The sequence below is a fragment of the Rana temporaria genome, chromosome 2, assembly GCF_905171775.1.
Source record: "Rana temporaria chromosome 2, aRanTem1.1, whole genome shotgun sequence".
NCBI classification, from domain to species: Eukaryota; Metazoa; Chordata; class Amphibia; order Anura; family Ranidae; genus Rana; species Rana temporaria.
The window spans coordinates 112,401,032-112,411,382 of NC_053490.1; positions in this window are offsets into that span (position 1 = coordinate 112,401,032).

A 10,351-nucleotide genomic window follows, 5' to 3' on the forward strand; every position below is an offset into this window, starting at 1 on the left:
GCAGGGCCAGGGGCGGACTGACCATTCGGGGACCCAGTGTTACCAGGCAGAAGTGCTGACCACAAAGCCGCTATGCTTTCAGCAATGCATTGTACTGTACTGCAGTGTAGAGGTGCGAACTGGTCTGCTTGGTTTGTGTGACCAATTTAAGTTTTGAGTGTTTACTTGCAATAACTTACTGCATCAGGGGTGAAACTATAAAGGTTGCAGAAATTGCAATTGCGACCTGGCCCTATACTCCAGGGGGCCCCAGCAGCTCCCCTGTTCTACATCTGGAAAGGAGGGGCAACATTTGAAGCAACTGATGCCCTCGATTTTCCTCCTGCAGCCACTGAAAGCCTGCTTCTCCTCCTCTCCTACCCGAGTGCAAGAGGAAAATGAAGGGCATTGGTTCCCTAATGTGTCTCCCCAGCACCCCTCATATCCAGGTTACTTGTTTCCTGCTGCCCCATGGCCCCTGTGTGCTCCCCTGGTACCCCCCCCTTCCCGCAGCCATGCCAGCTTCCTCTCTCCCTCCAATTACTACCGGGGATGTGTGAGGATGAAGAGCAGGGAAAGGCCCGGTAAATATGTAATTTACTGGCCCCTTTCTTTTCTGAATGGACACAGTGAGTGACTGGTACCAATCACAGACTTTGTCCATTCATAAGTAAGACATAGTAAACTGTGTTTACTATACTTCAGTATGTGAATCAATGGGAAGCTCTGTACAGAGCTATTCCTAGCTACCGTATTTATCGGCGTATAACACGCACCCTAACTTTAAGGCCCCATACACACGATAGAATCCATCCGCAGATAAATCCCAGTGAATGGGTTTCAGCGGATAGATCCTATGGTGTGTACACTCCAGCGGATCTTTTTCCGCGGATATTTATCCCCTGGGATGGATTCCAGCAGATAAATATTTGCTGACATGCTATCAAATCTATCCGCTGGAATCCATCCCAACGGATGGATCCGCTGGTCTGTATAGACTCACCGGATCCATCCGTCCGAAGGGATCCCCCGCATGCGTCGTAATTATTCGACGCATGCGTGGAATTCCTTATATGACAACGTCATCGCCAGAGGATTTCGGCGCGGATTTCAATGCGATGGTGATTGAAATCCGCGGAAATCCTCGAGAGGATTTATCCGCGGAAACGGTCCGCTGGACCGTATTCGCGGATAAATCCTCTCGTGTGTATGGGGCCTCAGAGGGAAGTTTCAGGAAAAAAACTTTCCACAGCCCCCTGCGTATAACACACAGGCACAGTTTACCCTCTATTTTCAGGGTAAAAAAGTGAGTGTTATACGCCAATAAATACAGTATTCATTATGTGCAGCTCATGCTGCAGAGATAGAGATTGAGGGCTGTGTCCTCCATCTCCTTTATCTGAAAGGTAAAACATCAGAGATCTGTTTAGACCCCTAATATTTTACCAAAGCAACTGGGCTCCTAAAAAATTAAAAATAAGAAAAATTAAATTGTAAAAAAAAGAAGAAGAAAAATAAAATTGTAAAAAAAAAAAAGAAGAAAAATGTAATTGTAAAAAAAAAAAGAAGAAAAATGTAATTGTAGAAAAAAAAATTGTAAACAAAAAAAAATGGTAAGTAATAAAAAAATGTAACAACAAAAATAAAAAACGAAACATGATCCCACAGGATCATATCTGTATCTGGGAACCAAGCTGAACTTTTTTTTCAATAAAAGTTGAATGTCAAAAAAATAAATAAAAAATCAATGGCACCAGTGGCAGAACTAGTAAGGTTGCAAAGGTCACACTTGCAACCAGGCCCTGGTGTTCCGCCACCGTGGGGGGCCCATGAAGTCAGAAAGGGGGCTCGCTGCAAAACATGCGAAAGGCTTCCCGCTCACGGGATTTGTGAGCACAACTTCAGTTCACTTTAGTAAATAAGTACAATGGCCCAGATTCTTAAAGGGCTTACGACGGCGCAACGCAATGTGTGCCGTCATAAGTCCTAATCTGGGCCGTCGTATCTATGCAACTGATTGTTAGAATCAGTTACGCATAGATAACCATTAGATCCGACAGGCGTAAGGCTCTAACGCTGTCGGATCTTAAATGCAATTTTTTTTTTCACCGCTAGGTGTCGCCTCCGTCGTTTTCCCGATCGAGTATGCAAATTAGCAAAATACGCGAATTCCCGAACGTACGCGCGGTCGACGCAGTGAAGATACGATGTTTACGTTAGATTTGCGACGCGTAAAGTTGCCCCTGCTATATGAGGGGCAACCAATGTTAAGTATGGCCGTCGTTCCCGCGTCGAAATTTAAAAATTTACGTCGTTTGCGAAAGTCGTCTGTGAATGGGGCTGGACGCCATTTACGTTCACGTCGAAACCAATGACGTCCTTGCGACGTCATTTAGCGCAATGCACGTCGGGAAATTTTAGGGACGGCGCGGGAACGCGCCTAATTTAAATAATCCACGCCCCCTACCCGGATCATTTGAATAAGCCGGGGGATTTACGCTACGCCGCCGCAACTTTACAGGCAAGTGCTTTGTGAATCAAGCACTTGCCTTTTAAACTTGCGGCGGCGTAACGTAAATGAGATACGTTACGCCGCCGCAGAGATGCGGCGATCTACGAGAATCTGCCCCAATGTTTTTCCATGTCTCATTTATTTTCCCATGTAACAATCATTGCTTGAGTTTTTTTTTACTATACCTTTTGCCAGATGAACATATTAAAGAATGAGTAATCTAGGTATTTGTCTCCGTTCTATTCGAATATATAGGAAGCTGAATGAGGGGAACATGTAACAATACACCAGTGGTGATTACCAGTAATAAGTAGGAGATGACAGACCTTGTTCCATTCTTCTCTCCGCCATATATGTCTGACTTATGAAAAGTCGATATATTATAGTTCAGCCTAGGATCACTTATATAGGAAAAGCCAGAAAGAGAACTCCGGGGTGTATCACAGCTCTAGGCAGCATATAAGGCAGCAGGTCATTACTAGTAATATGATATATGTCTAAGAAGTGGCTGCACCTAAATGGACCATCTGCTGCACTGAAAGGCCCCCCGGCCTAATGACATTCTGTACCTCCTATACTGATGATCCTATGTGGTCACTCATAGCCCTTTACTGCTAAATGATCTAACAGTGTAAGTACTTTGTAGCATTATGTGACAATAAGTCGCTGGATCCCAGTCTCTCCCTGCAGTGCTGTCCCCGATGAAGAAGAATTCTTTTTTTTCCTTCGTTATCCTGAATTTTACCAAAGAGATCCTTTGACCAATTGGAAATCTAAAGAGAGCCGGGCTATGGGGCTCAGCTGCTGCAATCACTGAACGAGTGGGAGAAACAAGGACGTAACAAAATGGTATGTACTTCTTATGTCACATTTCTTAATAGTTGTCGTATTTTATTGTATTGTTAGTAAGCAGTAACTCATAGCAACCACTGCCATCATTGTCCTGACATCATCTGACTGGTAGGGACACCTGCATGGGCATCCGCTGAATTTTTTTCAGGGGGGGGGGGGGGGCGCTTCGGCAGCGGTGATGCAGTCGCATTTAACCCTTCCTTCAAACGCTAGCGGGGGTTAAAAGCGCCCGCTAGCTGCCGAATAGTGCAGCTAAAACTATGGTAAAGCGCTGCTTTTTAGCGGCGCTTTACCGATAACGCGGCCAGCTGGCAGTGTGAAATAACTCTTGAGATAATTTAGCTTCACTCCATTCTCAAATATAGCCTAGAGAATGTACAGACCCCCCTTCAGCACAGACCGCCCTTCAGCACAGACCCCTCCATTCAGCACAGATGGACCCCCCCTTCAGCACAGACTCCCCCATTCTGCACAGACCCCTCTATTCAACACAGATGGACCCCCCCTTCAGCACAGACCTCCCCAGTCTGCACAGACCCCTCCATTCAGCACAGATGGAACCCCCCCCCCTTCAGCACCGACCCCCCTTCAGCACAGATTGACCCCCCTTCAGCACATACCCCCTTCAGTACAGACCCCCCTTCAGTACAGATTGATCCGCTTTAAGCACAGACCCACCCCTTCAGGACAGATGGACCCCCCTTTATCACAGATGGACCCTCCTTCAGCACAAACGGACCCCCCTCCCATTCGGTACCTCAGATCAGCCATCAGCGTGGCACAGGCAGCAGCTTCCCACTGCTCGATGTGCCTGTGTGACATCTGACCCAGGACTGCTCAGACAGCCCGCAGCCGCGAGACTCTTCAACACCTTCACGATTTTCCAGGGGGGGGGGGTCAATTGCCCCCCCCTTGCCTTATGGAGTGGACGCCCATGGACACCTGCAAAGATTACATCATAGCTCCAAACTGTCCCTGGTTTCGAGGAACTGTCCCTGATTTTGAACAAAGTCCCTCGTTCCTCCTCATTTGTCCCTAATTTTGGTCTTAGCTATATGCTTGTATATAAAATACACTTTTTACCTTTCAAAAAGTGTTTCCCGGTGCTAAACCTTGCCTCCAATTTCTAAATGACTACATTTGTAAATTTCACAAGCCACTGTAAACGATTAGTAGGGGTAAAAAAAAAAAAAAAAAAGCACTTGTGGGTTTTACTAATTTTTTTTTTTTTTACAATTCTCCTTTAAGGGGGCGTGGCAGGAGTGTGTCCTATACCTACATACTTTCGCTAATAGGAGTCCCTCGTTCCCATATCAAAAGGTCGGGAGGTATGCATAGGTGTGAACCAGGCCTTACAAACAGCTTGTATCCTCAGGACAGTAGAGCACGTTTCCCTCTTGTGGCCAGAAGTAGCACTGCAAGTCTAAAAGCACAGCTGTTTGGCAAGAGAAAGTGTACTAGATGTACATTGATTTAAAATATTATAGAACGTTTTGCAACCCTTCAGGTCAGGTCATGTTACAGCAGTAACAAACCTTTATTAGATGTCACCTATAGAAAGGTATGTTCCTGCAATAGGAATTTCCACCGGAGTTTTTGCATGCTTTAGATCCCGAAATGTCATAATTTACATCAATGAAAAAAAAAAGCAAGATACAACAGAAGATGAGTCATACGTTTTTTGAATCTCTGCAATTTAGATGCAGTGCTATACCAATGCTTACCAACATTATTGGGTTTAATACCACTTTAACCACTTCCCGTCCGTCCTATTGCTAAATGACGTCCGCAATGTGGCTCCGTTATCATGACTGGGAGTCATATGATGTCCAGCAGGATAAACCAATATCTCAGATTGTGGTAAAGAGCCTATGATGTAGACTCTTTACCACGTAATCAGCTGTGACCAATCACAGTGGTAACCAGGGATGGACTGGCCATAGGGACTACAGGGAGTTTCCTGGTGGGCCGATGGCTCAGTGGGCCGTTTTTTAAAAGAGAGATGCTGCTTGGAGGACTTTTTTTAACGCCCTGGCAACATTCCAGTGTGAAAGCACTCAAGCTTTCACACTGGGACTGCAGCGGAAGCGTTTTTTTCAGTCGCTTTACAGGCGCTATTTTTAGCTCAAAAGCGCCTAAAAAACGCCTCAGTGTAAAAAGGGGTCCTACACTCACCCCCTCTCTTTTACACTCACTCTCTTTTTCTTACACTCACCCCCCTCTCTCACCCCCTTTACCTCAACCCTCCCTCTCTCTCACACTCTCATGATATACAATAATGGATGTAGGGGTCTTTTGGTGGGCGTAATTTTTCGGGGGGTGGGGGGCAGCATTTTATTGAATTAAAGTGGGCCGGTCAGGATGAAGTCCAGGGCCAAATTTTTGTCCCAGCCCAGCCCTGGTGGTAACCAGGAAGTGACGGTATACGTCTTTGCTCGGTTCGAGCTGACAGGGAGAGCCGTATGTTCAGCGCAACCCCCATCAGAGGTGACCACCACAGCTGCCAATCAGTGCCAATCAGATGCCAGGCAGTGCTCACCTGTCAGTGCCCTTCATAGATGCCAATCAGTGCCAATCAGTAATGACTGTCAGTACCTCCTTATCAGTACTGCCTATCAATGCAATCTATTAGTGCCCATCAGTGCCCATCAGTGCCACCCATCAGTGCCAATCAGTGCCGCCTATCAGTGCCCATTAGTGGCACCTATCAGTGCCCATCAGTGCCGCCTATCAGTGCCCATCAGTGCTGCATATCGGTGGCCATCAATTCTACATATTAATGCCTCCTCATCACTGCCACCTTATCAGTGCTGCCTCATCAGTGCCCATTAGTACAGCTTCATCAGTGAAGGAAAAAACAACATTTTATAACAGAAACGAAGAAGAAACTTTTTTTAGTTTGTTTAGCAAAAAATAAAACCCCCCAGAGTTAATCAAATACCAGAAAATGAAAGTTCTATTTTTGGGAAGAAAATGATAAAAATGTAGTTTGGGTACAGTGTTGCATGACCGCGCAATTGTCATTCAAAGTGTGACAGCACTGAGAGCTGAAAATTGTACTGGGCAGGAAGGGGGAAAGTGCCCGGTATTGAAGTGGTTAATACGTAGGAAACTGACAAATTTATAGGAAACTCATGAACCATGCTTTTACCACCCCCAACCTCCCACCCAAACCCAGATATGTAATCTCACAGATCTGTACTCATGCCATGGTCGGTAGAAAAATAAAACATGTTACATTCAGCAAGTGGTACCCCTGCCAAACATGACCCATTCAAATAAATAGGGCCATGCTGCAACCAGCCTGCAACCGCATGCAATGCATGCGGTTGCAGCGAGGTGGGATCAGCATTTTGAAGGTTAAAAATATGGTAGGGAGGCAACATATTGATTCCTCACTGCCTGCACACGCCCACTGAAAAGCGAACAAGCCCTAAAATAGAAATAAAGGGGCTGATGTTGCTGATGTTTTGAAAATGCTGGTAGCCCCACTGTTTCTGGCCTCACTACTATGAGACGCTGACCTTGGATAAGTGCGCACATCTGAAGTCAGAGCTCCCAGCATGTATGCTTAATAGTGGCAGTTCAAAGTCGCATTACAAGTCGCACCCCATTTGCGGCAACAGAACTGTTCAAATTGCTTCAACTCATGTTGCAGTGACTTTGAAAAAGGTCCCTGCACTTCTTCTGTGTGATTTCATATGCGACTTGCCTTGACATCTGTGTAAATGAAGCCACACAGATGTCAGCAAGCTGCAAGTGAAATCACACTGACTGGTGGTTTTGAAATGGTGCTGAAGCGCGCGATTTCAAAGCGGCATTGGTGTGAACCAGGGTTGAATCTAATCCAGAAACGTTAAAATACTTAGGCTTGGTTTACATATATGCTGTGTGGGAAATGCAGCGAATCCTGAGCGTTTCCCGCACCGCTCTGAAGTCACACTCCGTTCATGCGATCTGCCACCAGTGTCAATGTTAAATTAATGACACCCCAAAACACAGCGCAAGTGCAAGAATTGGATCGCACGCCAATCCAATTCCAGTGCGGTAAAAAAAAAAAAAGATGTCTGAAGCTTTTTTGTGCACTGCGAATGAAGCCCAAATAAATGGTCTCGAATTGCGTTTTACCACCCTTTGGCCACCCACCTGAACGTGAACATTACAACCTTACAGGGCTGTACACATGCTGCTTTGCTTCAGCATTTTTAATTTGAGCTACAGAATTTGACCGGTTGCATCGCCTGTGAAACTGGCCCATTCATTTCAATGGATGTGCACTGTAACCACGAGCCAAAGGCTTGCGGTTGCATTTCGATTTTTTTTTTCTCTACAAAAATTGAAAAAAAAATACAGGCCTCCCAAATGCCTGCCAACCATTCCTCTACCACCTTCTAAAAAAAAGCGATCCACCATGGATCCCTTTTCAGAGAGCAGTAAGCATCGCCGCCTGATTCGACTCTGAGACTCAAAGTCGCAGGACATGTGAAATGCCATGTATCTCTATGAGAGCCGTTCCAATTGACACTGCGACAAAAGTTTCCTGCACTAATTTTATCTGACTTTGACATGACTTCAATGCCAGAGAGTGTAAGGCTGCATTCACATGATCACAGGCGGAATCGGCGCAATTCTGCTCCGCGATTTCAAATGGCTGCGAAACGCGGGACGCGTTTGCAATGCCATTACTTCTAATGACACCCCAATTGCACGCATTTGCTGCAGTTTTCGGGCTGTAAATTGCACTGCAATCAGGCCAAATCACAATGTGCGTCACTTGTTGGTCGAAAAAGGAACACGGGCTTCTTTTGGGCAAAAGTGTGGCGCATTGAGGTTTGCTGCAATCGCAGAGCGATATACCAAGCAATAATTGCATCAAAATCTTGGCACGATTAGGAGGCCATCATGGCATCGCAAACACGCCCCGCGTTTTGTAACCATTTGAAATTGCAGGGCGGAATCGCGGCAAGGCCGCCCACGATCATTTGTGAATGCAGCCTAAAAGTCTTATGCCGCGTACAGACGGTCGTTTTATGCGATGTAAAAAAACGAAGTTTTCTGTGAAGTAAAAAACTACGTTTTTGAAACTTCAATTTTCAAAAACGATGTTGCCTACACACCATCGTTTTTTCACAATGCTCTAGCAAAGTGAGGTTACGTTCTCACCACTTTTTCCATTGAAGCTCGCTTCATAACTAGCTTCTGGGCATGCGCAGGTGTAAAAACGTCGTTTGAAACGTTGTTTTTTGCTACACACGGTCAATTTCTGTGAAGTAAAAAACGACGTTTTGAAAAACGACACATAAAATTGAAGCATGCTTCAATTTTCTTTTGTCGTTTTTTACAAGACATAAAGCGACGTTTTCCCCCACACACAGTCAATGAAATTGACTTTTTAAAAACGTCGTTTTTTTACATCGCATAAAACGACCGTCTGTACGCGGCATTAGACCCCATACAGTTGCCAATGCAACTTGAGAACCATAGACTTCATTGTTAACCCTCAAAAGTTACATAAAAGTCATACCTGAATGTCATACGATGCAACAGTTGTCCATTATCACTAGTCAAAGCCAAAGTCCTATATCCAAGTTGCACCCATTCAAAGTTGCACTCTAAGGCCAGCGCAACTTTGGAGATGTAAGACCCATACACATTATTCGATTTTCTGCAGATTTTTGTCTTCAGATTTACCAAAACCATATAATATGAGGTCAAACCTTAATGCCCCGTGCACACGGTCGCTTTATGTGATGTAAAAAAACGACGTTTTTAAAAACGTCATTTTTAAATGACCGTGTGTGGGGAAAACGTTGTTTTATGTCTTCTGAAAAACGACAAAAAATAAATTGAAGCATGCTTAAATTTTTTGTGTCTTTTTTCAAAATGTAGTTTTTTGTGTCATAAAAAATGACCGTGTGTAGGCTAAAACGACATTTAAAGGGAGCTATGGTGGCTCAACGCAATTGGCACTGCGCTGACAAACCATTCACCTCTGCAGCTAGGGGTTCGGATCACGCTCTCGGCTTCATGTGAATTGAGTTTGGTGGTCTCAGCCCGGCTCCCGGTGGGTGTGCTATGCGAGGTAAGCCTGCGCTTAGTACGCCCACCCCCTCTCACAAAAACCACCACACTTACACGCACTCGAAATTGGGTTAACATGCACGCACTTTGACCACGCGGTCTCTAAAAAGAGAGGCGAAGAACTAACGGGGCTGGTTGAGCGGGCAAATCCTCTCACTCCCTTATAGGGAGTCCCTCTGCCCCGTTGGGCTTCAAAGCGGAGCAGGTAGGGTGGGCTATGTGGGAGGACCCCCTCACACAGCCGCCATTGCCACCCGGGGCATGGAGAAAGGTGGCAGATTGCCTCTGGGGGAGGCCTGCCTACTCCCAACTCCTGCAGTCCAGCTCCTCTCTCGAGTACACGCACAAAATACACGTAAAAAAAAAAAAAAAAACAACGTTTTTAAACCCACGCATGCTCAGAAGCAAGTTAGTACGCGAGTTTGAATGGAACAGGGTGCCGTCGTACGTGCTGAAGGCAACCGTGCTTTGCTAGAGCTTTTGGAAAAAACGATGGTGTGTATGCTCCATCGTTTTTGAAAATAAAGTTTGAAAAACTTTTTCATCACATAAAACGACCATCTGTACGCGGCATAAGAGTTTAAATTTGTATGCAATCAGGCCGGCCCTTGCACTACATAGTTTTGGTAAATCTGAAGACAAAAATCTGCAGACAATCTAATAGTGTGTATGGGGTCTTACATCTCCAAAGTTGCGCCGACCTTAGAGTGCAACTTTGGTTCAATTTTGGTGCAACTTGGACATATGACTTTGGCTTTGACCAGTGATAATGGACAACTGTTGCATTCTATGCCATGCAGGTACGACTTTTATGTAACTTGTCTAAGTCTATGGTCCTCAAGTTGCATGAATCTAGGTTTCCACTATTGCGACCTGAAAAATGTGCAATTTTTGCGGCGATTTTGATGTGACTTGAAACAATGCCTG